Source organism: Anser anser (assembly GCF_964211835.1).
Source record: "Anser anser genome assembly, chromosome: 4".
Classification (NCBI taxonomy): Eukaryota; Metazoa; Chordata; class Aves; order Anseriformes; family Anatidae; genus Anser; species Anser anser.
Genome location: NC_139724.1, coordinates 26507434 through 26526981, shown reverse-complemented (window position 1 = coordinate 26526981; position 19548 = coordinate 26507434). Strand labels below are relative to the sequence as shown.

The 19548-nt window shown below is 41.5% G+C and overlaps 1 long non-coding RNA gene across 1 annotated transcript; it reads right to left on the bottom strand.

Moving 5' to 3' along the window:
- Nucleotides 1-12748: 12748 nt before the first annotated feature.
- Nucleotides 12749-19059, bottom strand: LOC310899089. The gene is made up of 3 exons (XR_014583982.1): nt 18953-19059; nt 17692-17759; nt 12749-12878 (listed from the first exon to the last, which is right to left on the bottom strand). It is a non-coding gene; the product is annotated as an uncharacterized lncRNA (long non-coding RNA).
- Between the last annotated feature and the right edge of the window lie 489 nt (nt 19060-19548).

Sequence of the window (19548 nt, the reverse complement as noted above, 5' to 3'; positions counted from 1 at the left end):
GGAGGGCATCTCCTGCGAGGTCGAGCAGGGACCTGTCTCCATTCCTCCTCAACTCACAGGTCCCCTCCCTCTGCCCGATGGCGACAGGGCAGGGGGTCCACCCCCCTTTGGAGCGTCTCACCCTGGTCCCTCTCCCTCCGGTCCTGCAGGGAGGTGCTCCACCAGTCTATCTCCCGCTCGCACTCCCTGATATCCCTCAACCTCTGCACCTCCTCCTTGAGCTCCGCCACCATGCGGACCAGGTCGTCCACCTGCTCGCACCTCACACAGGCATTCTCTCTGCCCCCCGCCGATGGCAGCAAGAGGCTCAGACACTCCCCGCATCCGGTGACCTGAACTGCCGCATGTTTGGGCGGGCAGTCAGTCTGGGTGTGTACTGACTTCCTAGAGAAAGCACCGTGCCTGGTGGAGACCATCGCAGCCCAGCTGACGGGAGAGTTCCGTTGGAGGAGTTGTCCCTATGGGCGGGTGTGAGCGCTCCGCCCTTCCTGCCCGCCCTAACTGCCTCGCTAACTGCCGCGTCACTCCCTGTTCGCCGCGCTCCTAGTCGCTCGCGCTCTTTAAGGGCTGCCTTTGAACGGCCGGGGGGAGGAGCTGTCGCTGACGCTGCTGGCTCCGCCTACGCCTCGTCAGCCTCCCTCACGAGGGCTGCCGGTGCCTGGCGGCTCCCTCACGTAGGCTCGATGCCCGAAAAATAGCCCTGCCTGTCCCGATCCCGCGCTCCACTGCAGCACGCGTCTGCCCCGGAGCCGGTCGCCTCGGCAAGTGGCTCTGAAATGGCGGTGGTGCCCGATTTAAAAGGCCCGCCGCTGACGCTGTCGCTGACGCTGCTGGCTCCGCCTACGCCTCGTCAGCCTCCCTCATGAGGGCTGCCGGTGCCTGGCGGCTCCCTCACGTAGGCTCGATGCCCGAAAAATAGCCCTGCCTGTCCCGATCCCGCGCTCCGCTGCAGCACGCGTCTGCCCCGGAGCCGGTCGCCTCGGCAAGTATTCTCATAATACATCTTTGATTGTTTAATTAAGAGTGGCCTGATTTTCAGAACTGTTGATTTCTCTGTTAGTTTTGGCAAGTGATAAGCGCTTCTATTACGGAGGCTACCTGTAGGCATGGTCTTATTTGGAAATGTTGGCTGTGCTATAGAGTGGTTTTCTTTGTGTGCTTATTGCACCAGACCCTTAAGTGCATTAAATAAATGTCTTTAAAATTCACTGCTGTGACTTATGCTGTAAATTAGGTATGTAGCAGCATTTTCTCTATTTTTCTTCTGATATACAATATTTTTTGCAAAGATCAATCACATAAGTCTCGCATAATTTTCAGAATTCTTTAAAAAACTTGTTTTGGAGAGGGAAATGATGTCAGAATTACCAAATCCTATAAAGTACTTTTTCCAAATAACTAGCATCCTTACGCCTTGTCTCCCTCTGAAGCAGGTTTTAAAAATGTATGTTAATATTATATACTAATACAGTCCAAAAACTGATGTAAAACATTTTGACATGTAAAGTCAAATTCCATTAAGTTCACAGTCTTTAAAGTCAATAGACATGAGTTTGGATGTTGATACCAAACCTATGACAGACAAGTAACTGTTGAAAAGTTGCAAAAATGCAAGTGAATTAGCATAATTTCATTAATAATACATTTTAGTATGGCAGATTGTTTTTGTAGGAAGAAAGTTTACATTTAGGTTTCTTAGATGAGATTGCAGATTTATCTTCCTCAACTGGGATTGCCCATTTGAGTATAGACTGAACTACATAATAGATAAAGGTTTTGATTTGCTATTATTATGTCATCATTAAACATTCTGTCACTGAAGCTGCTTACTGTCAAAAGTATCTAAAGGTTTGTTTTATGAAAAAAAAACAAGTTTTAATATAACCATGTTAGTACAAGTTATAATGCTAATTTCTAATTAGCAGTAATAATTGCCTTAGAATGAATAGGTGATATTCACTTTGTGAAGGCTGCATCTTAAATGGTTTCCTCTTAGTTGTAGTTGACCGATGTAAGTGTCATGTTCCTGAATAGACTGGATTATGAAGTTCAAGGAATGGGGTAGAGTTATTTTTAAAAACAGGAGCTGCTGTTACGTACTAAAGGAAAGTGCCCTACATCTGTCTCTGCCAGAAAAATTCAGGCTCAGCAGTTTGATATGACACTAATTTACTTGCTGAGAGATTTAGAAAGCTTCATAAATAGCAGAACAATATGATTAGATAGTACTTCTGTTGATTCAATTACAACTGAAGTTTAAAGATACTAAATAAATAAATAAAAAATCAAACATCTTGAGCTAGAATTAAGCTTTCTTAATGGAATGGGAAAAACTCAGCAGTGATGAAAAAAAGAAATTATTTCCACTGTGATCAAGGAGGGAAAACATTTCTTAAGCTGTGATGGGTGTATTGCATCAAAATATGGAATTTTTGCTGCATGTCATTCTTGTTTGGAATCTGGATTTCATTTACATTTTTGTGAAAACTTTTTAAATGGTTTATTCTGGTTTGCACTGAATGTATGTCCTTTTGTATGGAATAGGCTATGAAATGGATCACCTCATAAATGTACCCAGAATACTGTGCAGACTCTTTTGGTAGCAGTGTATTATGCTTTTATTCCCTTTAATGTTGAACGTAAGCAGTTCTGATGTCTGTTTTTAAGCCAAGCAAGTCAGGAGTTTCAAGCTAAAGACTAGCATTCAAATCTATTTTATCTAAAATATCGTAATATTGATAATTCAGTTGTATGTTACAGATGACACCTCTGGCTACTTTCTGCATTGGACAATTCCACTCCCCACCCCTCTTAAAAAGGAGGAGGGAAAAAAAAAAAGTGCCTGTATGGCCAGAGGATATGTTGTGCTTTGTCTGAAAGCTCTGGAGGCTCGATATACCAAACATCACATTCAGTATTCAGTCAGTTCAGAGTCTTTTCACTTCAGAACTGTATTTTAAATTCTGATCTCAAGATTGTCACTTTGTAAGTGATTTATGGCATATAAACTATTAGGTTCTGTCTTTTTCTTCCACTGTTGCTTCTCCGCTCTGTAAAACTACTGAAATACTCACCAGATGGGAGAGGTCATGGGGAATAGTACTGTGTGCATATTAGTGGGTAGAGAAGTTTACTTAGAAAGTAATATACACCTGTGTTCCAGCCCTAGCAGTAACAAATACTCAAGTACTAAATGATGCTTGTTCCTGCCATTTGGAGAAGTGTAAGCTTTGTCAACAGAAGAAGTGTTGAGCTTTTACTCAACCAAGTCCGGTTACTTTTTTCTGTTCCTAACCAATAAAAATTCACAGTTTGACCAGTGATGGTGCTGGAAAGGGTCATGTTTGATACACAAGTTTAAGCTGATAGCTTCCGAGTGAACATGAAGCTGGATGAAAAATAGTCTGGTGAATTGCTAACATTTGTGTCCTACTTAAGATTTTTTTCATTTTTCTTATTATTTCTGGAGAGGGAGAACTGAAAGGAAAGTAGGTTGGGCTATTTACTTGTTTTTACACTTTTTTTCTTCCATTCCTGTATTCTTTATAATTTGAGTCATTATGGAATTTCTTGGCTAGGAATGATTGAGCTAAATGATACAAAAGGCTTTTGTAGGCTTTTTCTATTGCAAGTTTCCATAAAAGCAGAAGTGCATTGACATTCTTCTTTTCAAGTGTGTCTAACTGATAAATACTCTGAGTAACTATTTCTGTGGGATGGGGAGGACTTCCTTTAAGAATACAGACTAATGAACATAGATTTAAGAAAAGAAGAATAGAGGTGCTGTGTTTGAAAGTAGGACTTTTAAAGGATGAATAAAACTTCTATTTATATATTTATGCTTAGCAAAGTTTATGCTATTAACTTGACACTCTCATTGCACAAATAAAAGTCACTTATTGCACAAATATATCACATTATTGGGATAATAAAGGAATAAAACTAGTATATTTACAAAGGGGTAGGAAGTTTTTTGTGGGAACCTCTTGATGGCATATGTAGGTAAGTAGAGAGAGACAACTCTTATTTGCAAATATGTTCGTATGTGCTTTGAAGTGATTTGAAGTTGAGTTGAACCTAGTATTTGCTGGGTGTTGACAGACTGTTATCTGCCATTGCTATTGTAAGGATTATTCTTAGCAGTGCCTCCCTGTGCCATGATGATGAGCCTCAGACTGAGCCACTGGAGGGGGGGAAACTCCTCTTTTGAGTCGCAGATTTGTGATCTTGCGCCTCACTGCTCTGAGGGTTTACTGCAAGTGGTAAGCAGTAAAATCATTATGGAGCAGCACAGATAAACACAGATAAACTTGCTGAGGCTATCGAGACTGAGCAGCTCTTGCATGCTGGCAGGGGATTACTTAACTAGCAACAGACCTGTGATAGTTTGTGCTGGAAAAGCTCTCTGGAAATCTCCAGCACACAGAGCCCTTCAAGCCTGCACAATGAGCTATGATTGCCGTATAACCGTCGTTAGAGAGTAAGTGTCCAATTACCTTGACGGCTGCTCAGAGTGGTCAGAGAATGACCAGGCCTCGTCTGTTATGGAAACCACCTGAGAGAGAATTCCCAGTATCATTACTGTTGATCATGCTGATTTCCAAAACTGCTGTTCTACTGAGCTTTCCTTTTTGTGTCTGAAGTAGAGTCAGTATTTAAATGTGATCAGACTTAGCATTTGAAAATGGGGAACTACTTCTCCTGAGGGGGGTCTAGATGGTGTAATTTAGTCCTCTGTTTTCCAGTTGGATCCCTAGCGGGATGGTGGTACCAGTGGTCAGGAGCATCTAACACTGAACTTCTGTGTAGGCTCTGGAGATTAGTGCATAGGGGTTAATGCAGTTGGAATTGAGTGCATGGAAAAGTTGTTTTTTTTTTTTTTTGAGGGGAGGTATAGGCAGGCTGAAGACCTTCCACCTGGTGAAGTCCTTACTCTGAGACTGACTGTATTTCAATCAGTGAAATTTTTTATCAACTTTAAACTGTCTGTGGCTTCCTAAGCGAATTCAGCAACAAAATCCTATGAGAGCTGGGTAAATCACCAGTACAAAGCTACCCGTGGTTCTGTCAGGAAATGAATTAATGAAAGAAGCTTGAATAAACTTACTTCAAAAGCTGAACAGTTTCATGCTTTACAAGCTCGCAAAGATAACACCAGTCCTCATTCTACAGGAGGTGGTCTTTTGCTATTTGCTTGGGTAGAAGTGTTTAAATTTCAGTAGGGTTGCAGAGAGCATGGAACCAGGATCTGTGGTGTGAATTAGATGATACTACTTAATAAGAATAACAAAGCTGGTATTTTATCATAACTGGTTTAACACAATTCAGTCCAACTGCTTGCAGAGCAAATGGTATTTGTCTGCTCTAGTTGTGTGTTAACATATTTCTTGCAGACAACTTGTACAGCAAGTAAGTTTACTGCTTGGTAGGGCAACTCTGTTCTGTAAAACTCCTCCTGTTGAAACGGTTGGTTCAATGTCCTTACTACTTTGTCCTCTTGAAAGGGCAATAATCCTTCCATGAAGATTAAATCCATAATATATTTGGGAATATTTGCCCAGTTCATTTGCATGTTCTCTGCAGTCTTAAGAGTTATATGTTCATTTGTTTTGAAATTAAAAAATGAAAATACAGACATATAACTCAGAAATGTGAGGAGATTTCCTTAGATTCAATCTGTCCTTCAGAGGTGAAGGGGGGGAAAAAAAAAAAGAATAATGCCTGGTGGGATTTATGAGTGACTTTTTCTTTGTTATTCTACAACTGTAAGTCCAAGTGCTTGCAAACAAAGCACACTGAGAGGTAACAACACCCAGAGGGAATAATACTGAAAAAATGGCTATGGGTTACCAGAAGAAAAATTGCTGCTTCCAGCAAGGTCAAAATTATTTACTGGGTGATGAAAATATTTGTATGCTGAAGATTTGAATAATAATAATAAATGCCATCGCCATTGGAAGGTTTTTTTAAATACAAATAATAGAAAATATAGAGTTATGGGTAATAACGTATAAAACTATGCATTAATTAATTCCAAAGAATAATTATTCAAAATGTTGGAAGTGTATAGAAAGTAATCAGTAACTGTCTTTTAAACAAAAACACTTTTGTGTCAAGTGAGAGACTAACTTTACAAATTTGTGTCCTCTTGATGTTTAATAGAAAACAAAAATTGTCATTCATTTATTCATTTAAATATCAAAGTGTGTTTTTCAGAAAATGACTGAGTTACATATTGCTTGTTTGGATGTATTGTTGCCTGTCGCAGAACAGAGTAGGAAAAATCCTGAAATGTGAAATTTCCCCTCACCCTTACAAAAACAAGATAAACTGAGAATGGTATCTTCCAGTGGACTAACACAAAACATTCAAAAAATGCTTATTTTAAGCTAGCCAGTTGTGGATCCTGGCCTGGTCATCTTATGAGATCTTGCTTACTTGCAGCATATCCTCCATATCAGGTTGCTTTCCTCAGGGAGCACTTAAAAGTAATTCTGTCCAATCCACTCAGATCCTACTTTCTTATGTTCCTCTTCTCTTCCTCCTCTTTATTTTGCATCTAATTGACTCAGGCAAGAGTGGTGCCAAGACTGACTAAATAAAGGACTGATTCACCTTTTTGAATATGTAGGTATCCTGCTGGCAGATGTCTCTTTGGCCTGTTGGTGATTTCTCAAAGGCAACCCCCTAGATATCCACTACTGAAGTGATGCTGCATATACCTATTGGGGTGAAATGCTCCAGTCACACAACCCTTGTCTTGCATGAACTTTCTCACTGACAAATAATACTGCTAAAAACACTGCAGGGAATTTAGGGCATTTAGCACCATTAACAGTACTTGCTCTGAGATGTGATCTGTTTGCAGTCGATTGCTTTAAAGTGCTATTAGGTTTTAGACTAACATTCAAAACATCTCTTTGAGGAATATCTTACCAGCCAGTGTGCATTAACTCGAAGTATTTAAATATTGAAGCTTTGCTGCTTAGGATTGGCATTACCATACACCTGAAGAGTATTGCATACAGTGTATTAAACATGGAGCCGAATTGCTGAGCTCCCATTATTACTGTTTTCACAATGCATCTCATGAAAACAAATACATCTTGAATTTTTGTCTGTGTTTACAAATTGTAGAATGTAGCTAATTAAGCTAAAAATCTATGCTAAGTGACTTGCCTCCAATTCACTGCAAAATCTGCAGTATGTTCATTGGGCTCCAGGGCATTTTACTTGCAGCACTTCAGTTTAACAAGAGCGCCTCTGAGTTTCTATGCGGATTTGAAAAACAGACTGTAAACAATGTGTTATTCTCTTTTCGTACACCTGTGTGTATTTCATTTACCTGTCCCTTTACTTTTTCCTTTTGCATTGCCAGCAAGCTACAGGTGCACACCTCATAAACGGGTTTTATAAAAAGGCACTTAAGAAACATTTGAATTCATTAGGTGATTAATTTTTTTTAATACAGCTGCTTTGAAGTGCCTGAACTATGTATGGCTATGTAGCAAGGTGTTAACACAATTTCTAAAGCATTAGTTGTCCAGTTTTCCCTTTAGCTTTGGCAGAAGATATATATGAGTTGCTAGGCTGGAAGTCACAACGTGCTTTTGCGGTGTGCCACAGTTCATGTGAGAAAAAGCAGAGAGGAACCTTATGGGACTACCAACAAAAACTTGTCCTATTCATATTCTATTACTGAAAATGAGATTTGGATTTTTATTTTAAAGACTTTCTAAAACTTTGCCTTTCACATGACCCAGGTCTGTCCTGTTATTCTTCTTTCTGCATTTCTGTGTGACTTGCTGTGATTCACTTAGAATTTGGTAGGTGGCTTTTGTCATTTGATTGGGTCTGTGGAATATTTAAATGGCAAATGTTTCTTGGGCTGGACTGCAGAAAAAATTGCTGGCACCAAAACTGCAGCAGCACTCAGGCAGTTATATCCAAAGCTATGGTCCTGGAAATCCTGCTGAGCTATTGCCTCATCCATAAGGGAACTAAACTGTGAATGGACCCTAATTTCAACCTCTAGGAAAAACTCCTTGCGTTTTGACAGTGATGTATGGCTTTGTGTCCAACTCATGTTCAGGACCAGCTGGTCTTTAGAAAATTGTCTACTAAAGTCTCCTGACAACTCAATCAGGAAATGCATCTGTATGTGCTCATCAGACCCAGGCAGAACTGAGTATCCTGTAACATGCAGTAGTGGTCAACGCTTAACTTTGAAGTCTCCTCTTCTCCCTCCCCGATGCTAGTATAAAACACACACAGGAGAAAATAGATTCTTCTGTTTCATGTATTCTAACAGTCAGGCTGATGCATAAAGCTCATGGGAGATAGTTGGAAAAATGACCAAAATTGAGCTTTCACTGCCAGCTTCTCACTGACCTAGGGAGGGGGCTCTTTATATGCTTAACACATAATTTTGCACGTTTATTTTATGAATTTAGTTGGTTTTGAATAATGCTCTGTCAAGGTAGAAGAGGTTTACCTAAAAGAGTCAGAACTCTAAATATTAGATGTCACTTTACTTGCAGGTAGTTTTTTGCCCTGTACTTGAAAATGTGAAGACACTTGCAAAAGTTCTTAAATATATATGCCCTCCCCTTCCGGTGCCGCCTTCCCAGGTGCCCTTGAACAATAGGTTTGAGGCCCTGGAGCTGGAGAGACTGGTGGGTGAGGATGAGGTAGGAAGCCTACCCAGGAGGATGCCTGAGGTGAGGAAGTTGACTCCACGCCTCAGGACTGCCTCCACCAAGAAAGAAAGAAGGGTGATTGTTGTGGGTGACTCCCTCCTCAGGGGAACAGAGGGCCCTATTTGTCAGCCCGACCCCACACATAGGGAAGTCTGCTGCCTCCCTGGGGCCAGGGTCAGAGACATTACCAGGAAGCTTCCAAACCTGGTTCACCCCTCTGACTATTACCCGCTTTTGATAGTCCAGGCTGGCAGTGACGATGTTGAAAAGAGAAGCCTGAAGGCTATCAAACAGGACTATAGGGGGCTGGGACGATTGGTGGGGGGAGCGGGAGTGCAGGTGGTGTTTTCGTCCATCCCTACGGGGGAAGGGAGAGGCACGGAGAGGACATGGAAAGCTCGCGTGGTTAATAGGTGGCTCAGAGGCTGGTGCCAGCACAGAAATTTTGGGTTTTTTCACCATGGGGAGCTTTACTCGGCACCCGGCCTGATGGCCCCAGACGGGTCCCTATCTCCAAGGGGAAAACGGATCCTAGGCCAGGAGCTGGCGGGACTCATAGAGAGCGCTTTAAACTAGGTAAGAAGGGGGACGGGGCTCAAACAAGGCTTGTTGGAGCTGTGCCGGGGGAAACAATGGCTAGGCCGGGGAAGAAGGCGATGGCCCAGCTGAAGTGCATCTACACTCATGCACGCAGCATGGGTAACAAACAGGAGGAGCTGGAAGCCATTGTGCAGCAGGCAGGCTACGACTTGGTTGCCATCACGGAGATGTGGTGGGACCGCTCCCACGACTGGAGTGCTGCAATGCCTGGCTATCGGCTCTTCAGGAGGGACAGGCAGCACAGAGGGGGTGGTGGCGTGGCTCTCTACATTAGAGAATCTTTTGATGTTGATGTTGTGGAACTCCAGGCTGGGAATGATAAGGTTGAATCCCTGTGGGTTAGGATCCGCGGGAAGGCAGGCAAGGCTAACTTCCTGGTCGGGGTCTGTTATAGACCGCCGAACCAAGATGAGGAGACAGATGAGGAGTTTTATAGGCAACTGACAGAAGTTGCAAAATCGTCGGCGCTGGTCCTCGTGGGGGACTTCAACTTCCCGGACATATCCTGGAAACACAACACGGCACAGAGAAAGCAGTCTAGGAGGTTTCTGGAGAGCGTGGGAGATAGCTTCCTGACGCAGCTGGTCAGCGAACCTACCAGGGGTGGTGCCCCGCTAGACCTTCTCTTCACAAACAGAGAAGGACTGGTGGGAGATGTGGTGGTCGGAAACTGTCTTGGGCAGAGTGACCACGAAATGGTAGAGTTCTCTATTCTTGGCGAGGCCAGGAAGGGGACCAGTAAAACTGCTGTATTGGACTTCCGGAGGGCTGACTTTGAGCTGCTCAGGACGCTGGTTGGCCGAGTCCCTTGGGAGGCGGTTCTGAAGGGCAGAGGAGTCCAGGAAGGCTGGGCGCTCCTCAAGAAGGAAATCGTGATGGCACAGGAGCGGTCCGTCCCCACGTGTCCAAAGACGAGCCGGCGTGGAGGAAGACCGGCCTGGGTCAACAGAGAGTTGCGGCTTGTGCTTAGCAGAAAAAAGAGGGTTTATAATCTTTGGAAAAAAGGGCGGGCCACTGAGGAGGACTACAAGGATGTAGCGAGGCTGTGCAGGGAGAAAATTAGAAAGGCCAAAGCTCATCTGGAGCTCAACCTGGCTACTGCCGTTAAAAGACGACAAAAAATCCTTTTACAAATATATCAACGCGAAACGGAGGACTAAGGAGAATCTCCATCCTTTACTGGATGCGAGGGGAAACCTAGTTACTAAGGATGAGGAAAAGGCTGAGGTGCTTAATGCCGCCTTTGCCTCAGTCTTTAGCGGCAATACCGGTTGTTCTCTGGATACCCAGTGCCTTGAGCTGGTGGAAGGGGATGGGGAGCAGGACGTGGCCTTCGCTATCCATGAGGAAATGGTTGGCGACCTGCTACGGAGCTTGGATGTGCGCAAGTCGATGGGGCCGGATGGGATGCACCCGAGGGTACTGAAAGAACTGGCGGAGGAGCTGGCCGAGCCGCTTTCCATCATTTATCGGCAGTCCTGGCTATCGGGGGAGGTCCCAGTTGACTGGCGGCTAGCCAATGTGACGCCCATCTATAAGAAGGGCCGCAGGGCAGACCCGGGGAACTATAGGCCTGTCAGTTTGACCTCAGTGCCAGGAAAGCTCATGGAGCAGATTATCTTGAGGGTCATCACGCGGCACTTGCAGGGCAAGCAGGCGATCAGGCCCAGTCAGCATGGGTTTATGAAAGGCAGGTCCTGCTTGACAAACCTGATCTCCTTCTATGACCAAGTGACGCGCTTGGTGGATGAGGGAAAGGCTGTGGATGTGGTTTACCTTGACCTCAGTAAGGCTTTTGACACAGTTCCCCACAACATTCTCCTCAAGAAACTGGCTGCTCGGGGCTTGGACTGGCGTACGCTTCGCTGGGTTAGAAACTGGCTGGACAGCCGGGCCCAGAGAGTTGTGGTGAATGGAGTCAAATCTGGTTGGAGGCCGGTCACTAGTGGTGTCCCCCAGGGCTCGGTACTGGGGCCGGTCCTCTTTAATATCTTTATCGATGATCTGGATGAGGGCGTCCAGTGCACCCTCAGTAAGTTTGCAGATGACACCAAGCTAAGTGCGTGTGTCGATCTGCTCGAGGGCAGGAAGGCTCTGCAGGAGGATCTGGATAGGCTGGAGCGATGGGCTGAGGTCAACTGTATGAAGTTCAACAAGGCCAAGTGCCGGGTCCTGCACCTGGGGCGCAACAACCCCAAGCAGAGCTCCAGGCTGGGAGATGAGTGGCTGGAAAGCTGCCTGGCCGAGAGGGACCTGGGAGTATTGGTTGATAGTCGGCTGAATATGAGCCAGCAGTGTGCCCAGGTGGCCAAGAAGGCCAACAGCATCCTGGCCTGCATAAGAAGCAGTGTGGCCAGCAGGTCTAGGGAAGTGATTGTGCCCCTGTACTCGGCTCTGGTGAGGCCGCACCTCGAGTACTGTGTTCAGTTTTGGGCCCCTCGCTACAGGAAGGACATGGACGTGCTCGAGCGAGTCCAGAGAAGGGCGACCAAGCTGGTGAGGGGTCTGGAGAACAAGTCTTACGAGGAGCGGCTGAGGGAGCTGGGCTTGTTCAGCCTGGAGAAGAGGAGGCTCAGGGGCGACCTTATCGCTCTCTACAGTTACCTTAAAGGAGGCTGTAAAGAGGTGGGGGTTGGTCTGTTCTCCTATGTGCCTGGTGACAGGACGAGGGGGAATGGGCGAAAGTTGCGACAGGGGAGTTTTAGGTTGGATGTTAGGAAGTACTTCTTTACCGAAAGGGTTATTAAGCATTGGAATGGGCTGCCCAGGGAGGTGGTGGAGTCACCATCCCTGGAGGTCTTTAAAAGACGTTTAGATGTAGAGCTTAGCGATATGGTTTAGTGGAGTACTTAGTGTTAGGTCGGAGGTTGGACTCGATGATCTTGAGGTCTCTTCCAACCTAGAAATCTGTGATACTGTGATACTGTGATATCTTGCTTGCATAAACTATTATGTGTTGTGACAAGAATTATTCTGTCTTTCTCCATGTCATTTAAACAAAAAAAGTTGGATTTTCTTACAAAAACCGGTTGGCAGAATGATTATCTTCATATTGTCTAAATATCAAATTTCTTCATGTCAATGATTGTATAGGTAATGCCTGAAATTTGATTTGAACAGAAAAAAAATATATTAGCATGCTAAAAGTGAATTAACTTGCAAGCGAAGCTTCGTTCAGCATCCTAGAAACTACACAACTATTTCTGATCAGAAACTCAAATGGCTTTCTGATTTTCGATGATGACGTTTTGGGGCTTCATGGATGGGTCTTTTAAGTACACGGAAGGAATGGAACAGAAGTAAAGTCAACAGTGCTATGTTTCTGATTTTTACTGTAATCTTTCTCACTAATTTGAGTTTACTTTGGTATTACCTTAAACTATTAAAACCAACCAAAAAAAACTTCCAATGTGTACAGGAAGAAAATGTAGCAAAGCACCCCAAAACTAGCTCATACCATAACTGCCACAGCTTTATTGTGTTAAGTGCAATGTGCCTTTTATAGCTAGTTATATTATCACATACTTTTTTTCTTCCAGAATCTTTGCTTTCTTCAGGGTATCAGTTGAACAGGACTCTCTAAATGAAAAAGGGAGAGACAGACACTATTTTAATTAGATTTCATCTTGAAATGTGTGGTTTGAGGTTTGACATAAATCATCCATATCTTGCTCTAAATACAAAATATTAATTTCTTCATAACCTTTTCTGGGTTTCTCAGCAGTATAGCACCTGCGTGTTTCACAAGCAAAATTTGATCAATTTGTTGTTAAACTCCTCTGAGTGAGGTATGTGATTTGCACCTTGCAAAGGGAGAAGGAAACTACAGCTCCCACAGGTTTCAGCTGCAACTGTGAACTCTGTGTTAAGAGCCCAGACCTTCAGATTTCAAGTAAGGTTCCCATAAATCCTGGCTTCCTGTCAAGAATGTGCTTTGAAATTGCTGGAGAGGAGAAACCAGGTGAGAATCCAGTTTTCCAGCACAGCACCCAACCATCCTCACATTTAAAAGGTGCTACCTGGCTGTTATTACTACAGGGGTGTTACAGACAAGTGCATCTCTATAGACATCATCATTCATCTTGTCCTCTGATGGGGGGGGATTCTCGTAGCCTGGTATGCAATCACATGACTAATTCTTCTGCATAGCTGATGTAAGGTGGTAAGGAACAGAGAACTGTGAATCTGACTTTTCTCAACAGTTAAACACACAACTTCCAAATGCTTGTGTTGTCGCTACCTGTGTATCATTTATAACAAAGAAAACTAAGTTTTGCAGAAATCATATCTAACCTGCCCAAATTGTTTAACGCAGAACTGGTAACTGCATTTACTTCAGAGACACATCGGTGCTTGTACCAATGGAGCTGTTATGTGGTCATCTTTATATAAAATAATTGTTCTGAGCAAGAAGTAGGCGTGCACCTTGTCCTTGGGATTCACAGCTTCTTGATGATAGGAGATATTTCTGTTAACTTCAGAGTTATATTTCAAGTTCTATTTCAGAACCATTTTTTTCTAGTGCTAGCATAATGTTTTTAGTAAAGCAATTAATCTACTAGAAATATAATTCAGGACTGAGCCAAACTTTCCAAAGAATTTGCTTGAATTCAGAATGTCTTGGTCCCATAAATAGGGGAGGAAACACTTTGGAAAGTTTTTTTCCCTGTTTCTTTTTTTGCTGAAGTAAAATATATATATTTTTTTCCACTTAAAAAGAAACTTAATATTAAAAAAAAAGTATTGCTTAATATGGAGGCTTTAGTCTAATCTGACCCCAAGTACCTTGTATTTAGTCAAATATAACCCTTATTTTGACAAAATGACATGTTGACAATTTTTTTTCAATTCAGTAGGAAAAAAAACCCTTGCCTGGTCATTTCCTCAGTTCTTGCTCCTACCTTTCCATATGCTTTTTTTTTTTCCAGGCTGTCCTCTACTGCTTGCTTCTACACTTGTTTCTGTCCCTGTCCAACCATCTGCTCTTCTCTTTACTCTTTGTGCTCTGACTCCTGCCTATGTTCTTCCTCTGTAGGCATGTTACCATTGTGGGTACTCATCAAATTATCTTCTATGCCTGCATAGAAGAATTTCTAATTCCAACCCCCTGCCATGGATAGGGACACTTCCCACCAGACCAGGTTGCCCAAAGCCCTGTCCAGCCTGGCCTTAAACATTTCCGTGGATGGGGCATCCGCAGCTTCTCTGGGCAGAAGCAGCAGCCTAGCTGTGGAGGTAACAGCAATGTAAATTACATTTCCATGCTTCTTGTGGCAGTTTTGCCTTTGGATAGTCACTACACTATTTTTTTTAAGCAGCTGATGAAGTTAAGCAACCTACTATATTCACTGAAGTCGATGAGGTTTCAGTAGTGTGGCTGTAAGCAGAATTTGACCAATAAAATGGTCTTTTCTATGCAATATAGCTCAGCTCTGCTGGTGACAGGATTGCTTGTTTTATCTGAGTGCTTTTATCTGTTTTACTTTTTAGTAAGACCCTTGCTCCAAATGGCTCCATGCTTCCAGGCATATTTCAATAATTCATCACAAAAAAAGCTAGAGTAAGCAAGATAAATAACACAGTATGATATATGGCTGCACCTCAAAGGCAGGAAGTGTAAATTGTATTTAACCACATAAATATCAAGCTCTCATCTCACTTCATAAACAGGGAGTGGTACACTTGGCCAAAAAAACAAACAAACAAACAAACAAAAACAAACCACCACCACCACCACCAGCAAAGCAACAGATTTATAAACACCTGACTTTTCTATTAAAAATGAAAAGGTGGGCAGGAAAGTTCACAAGACAGATGATGATTATTTAAAAGGAGCGTTGTTCAAAAAATACATAGGTGCATTCATGTGCATAATGATTGTTCAAAAAATGTATTAGTATAAAAGCAGGTAAATAATTCAGTGACACATGTAATCTCTATTTCCCTAATATATATGTTTGCTTTCTGTGAAGGAAAATCTCAATAGTTTTTCAAGCTCGTTGTTAAAACTGGCATTTTTGCATGTAAGGGTTATTTTAACTAGTTTTGTAGAACTGGTTGATTTAAGAATATGTGTATATATATCTGACCTTACAACTATCTGATAGCTGACTTCTTTCCTCCTTGTCCTTCCCTCCTCCTTTTGCTCCCAAGTCCCAATTCTCACACCTCCCTGAATCCTTAGCTACTTCCTACTATACCTTTTCCCACATCTCCTAGCTCTTTCTGTAAACACTCCTTGGCAATAGAGAGTCTATCATTTATTTCTAAATACCACTCTCAGTAGTTGAAAAACCTTTTACAGTGTTCGCTGTGTGCTTCCTGGATTTTGTGATACAGGGTACAGCAAAGAAGAGCTCAACATCCCCAAATGCTGGGCAGCTGGGCAGTGAAGCTATAAAATCCCAATGCATGGAGGGAAAGATGGCAAATTTTTCAGGAAACCCAGTGGGGGGAAAAAGAGTGGCAGCTTATAATGTTCATAATAGCATTTGCTTCTGCTCTGTGCCTTCTGTTCCAGCTTTTGGATAAGAGAAGAGGATTAGGCAAACATGGAGAGAGCAGGAAGATAAGGTTCACTGTGCAGATGCCAGGGAACAAGCTCTGGCTATGATAGGGATACTCCAGGAGATGTGCCAGCATTGTCTGATAGCCTCACAGATCTTTGCGCTCACAGGCTTTTCTCCTTTTTTTTTTTTTTTTGAGTTTTGCAGAAACTATTTTGTTCTCTACAATTTGTCACAAATCTAGTGCTATGACTTAAAAACACTGTAACTTAAATGCTTGTGTGCAGCAAATATGGGTTCTGATAAACTTTTTGTTTTCTAAATTATGGTTTTCCTTTGGCCCTAAATACGTTATTTGTTTAGATGATGGCACGTTTCTCTTCACACCCTGTTCCTTCTCCGTTTTTTTAGTGTTGTCCCACTTACCTGAATTGCATCTCACAGTCTAAATCATTGGCTCAACGTGCAGAGATGATCATATGGTTGGTTTTATGTGCTTTAAAATGAGAATGATAGAGCTCTTTCATTCACCAGGATTCTTGATCACCTACTAATTCATCAACTGCAAGTTCTGCAGAAAGATCTGTGGTGCATGTGGGCTCTTACAGTGAAAATAAAGATGGTTTCATGTAATCGAAATAATCCTTGTCTTATTAGTTAAACTGAATTTGGACAGCACCCAGAGGGGTTAATGCAGGGTGAATGTTTTAAACCCTTTTTTAACACTTTAGAGTTCTAACTTGAGAAAGCCAGTTGCCATATAATGCACAATATTAATAATGTAACTAGCAAATAAAATCACCAAAATCCGCTCACAGCGGTTTATGTGTCTCTCTTACCTTTTCTGTGCTCTTTTTAGGATAAAAAGTTAATTATTGCTGAATTAGAGTTCTTATCCTCCTGTCTCCTTCCTGATCAAAGAAACAGAAGGACATTGCATTTCTGGCAAACTGTGCTTGGAGTGGGAAGAAATCTTTATTTTCTATTTTATCAGTACCTAAATTATTTCTCAGATCTGTTTCAGGTACTTAAATGCCACTTACAATGTATGCTACTGGGAATAGTCAGCAGGTGTTTGCTTCAGGTAGTCATAAAGTCTCTTCAGAGACTTCAAAATGGCAGTATCAATTAAAAACTCTTTGTGGGAAGTTAGCTGCTGTGGATCTTTTATGGAAATTTTCAATGCAATGCTTTTTTTGAGGAATTATATGAAATTTTAGTCTATGACAAAAGATATTCAACTGCATAACTCCAAGAATAAGACTCTTCAGAAGCCCATGTGTGCAGAAATTATACTGTTGCTCCCTGTACCTTCTTGAGGTTGTCATTAGTTTTTTCAAATTTACTATTTTTGTATGGATTATGTACCTGCCAAGAACTCTGCTTGAAGCAAAACCAACCTGTATTTGTTTTTTTACTCCGAGAAACCTTTTCTAAATTTCCTATTATGAATTCCATTGTCCCTACTTTGATTGTGTTACTTTATTCTCGTTACTTTATTCTCTTCCGTCTTGCTCCTAAGATGTAAGCTTTTCAATCATTTGAGTAATCATAGAGCAAATGAATGTGTTATTGTGTGTGCAAACATCTAGATAAACCAAGATTTATGAACAGACATTGTCTCAATGGAAAATCTCTGGACTGATTTCACTTAGAAGTAATCAAATTGAAAATATGACAAGTAATCAGCTAACGCAAACTAAATGCACCAAATATACTAAATCCTTTTTTCGTAATATGATATACCTAAGTCATGACAATCATTTTAAATCAAGTATTATATAACAAATTGCTGTTTTCTAGCTGTATAAGAAATGAATATATATATATGATTTTATTCTAACAGCTAGGAAATATTTACAACATTTTACATGAACAATTAATACCTTTTTATTTGTGATGTTCTCAGAACAAGTTATCTTCCACTTTTGGTCTAATCTTCCTGCTGACTTAGCTGCAAAAATATCATTGTAGAATAACTGATCAATACTAATGCACATTTTAGCAACAACAGCATCAGCGGAAAGGAACTAGGGGTAGTCCCTGGTGTTATAAAATGGCATATTGGATATAGTTAGCTGATACTCCAAGTTAACGATAGAGCTTCTGAGGTTTCTTATGTTTTAGTAGCGTACTGCTTTTTACAGCATTCTTGGTTTTCAGAGGGACATAAGAATGAAGATGCTTTAGACTGTTCTATAACGTAGATAAAGATACACGCTGGAACTTCTGGAAATTCAGGAAGAGGTTTTCTTTGTGTGAGAAAGGAGCAAGCACTGTGGAAAATATTTCCTGACAGAAAGTAGTGCTATCCCATGCATTTCTGTAAAGATACTTCAGTCTGCTGCTTCTCATTTTCATCTCATACCATGTAAGGACTGAAAGACTACATCTATGTATCTTAAAATATTTACACGATATATTTAGAAATCTAGTAAGGAAGATAATGATGGGAAAAAGTAGATGTCTATCCTCATGTTTACAGTTCCTTTTTTGCGTGAATATTAAGAGGTAGCAGAATGCAGCTCTGTTTTACATGTAAACTGCTACACGGTGCTTTTTTGCAAGAAATAGCAATAAAAAAAAACACTCAATGGCTTAGCATGCTAGTGCAACAACATGCAAGGTTATAAACAAAGACAAATCAGTTTATCTCCGAACCAGACCCTCTACAGTTCTACAAATTAAATTCAGAGAAACAGCACATAGGTGTAACTGTTAGCTAATTGTATTGAATTGATATGAGGTGATATTTGTTTCACTCAACTGTTTTACTGGATCAAACATTTTGTTCAGGTTTTGCATTGTATCTTTTATTCATTTTAAAGGACAAGTATTTTATTAAAAAAAAAAAAAACAAACAACAAAACCACCCACAAAATGCTGTCATAATTTCAGCAATCCACATACTTTATAAACTCTCTTTTTAATAACTTAATTTTCATTTTGTCTTTAAGATTTCACAGTTTCAGAACAGCTTGTTTCTTGTTGATTGATTAAAGTGAGTACTGCATATGATACAGTATTGGGGCTGTATTGAACTCCATTATTTAATTTAGTTATCACTTGAGGCCAAGGAGAATATAAATGTCAGCAATAAGACTTCATGCTACTTCTGTGAATAAACAATAATTTTTGTTGGCTTACCTCCTACAATCGTTACTGACTGCCCTTTCACATTCATTCTTGTTAGGATAGGACTTGATGCAAAAGTCTGAAGAGACTCTTACGAAGTGGTAAATTGCCTTTTCTAGGTGCTTATATCTTTCAGCTGCTGTAGAAGAGCCAAGGGGACCAACCTGAACTGGTCGTTTTTGACTTTCACCTCAAGGTCAGTGAAATGGTTTCCAGACACAGTGTATATAACTTGTATTCTCATGTCTTTTTACTGATTTCAAAGTTGTTTTATGTGATGCTCAAGAATTTGGGTTAAAGGAAGGAGACTTGTTAAAAGTTTGAGTTCCCCTGCTTGCAAGAGTTCAGTCTAGGGGAGATGAACAGGATCAAGGAGTGTAGGTGAAGCATAAAGGTGCACAGCCTACACAGCTGATCTCCTGAGCAGGTTATTTTACAATCTGTCTGAGATGTTGGAGCAATGCGTGTGTGATTTAATTGAAATGCAAACTCTTGGAGTTGTTTTTGCTTCTTTCCCCTTTTTCCCTCATTTAGCCTTTTCTAAGCATTTTTTTGGCCTCTTCTAAGTATTTGCTTTTTACATAGTGATATCAATGAGATTATTTTAC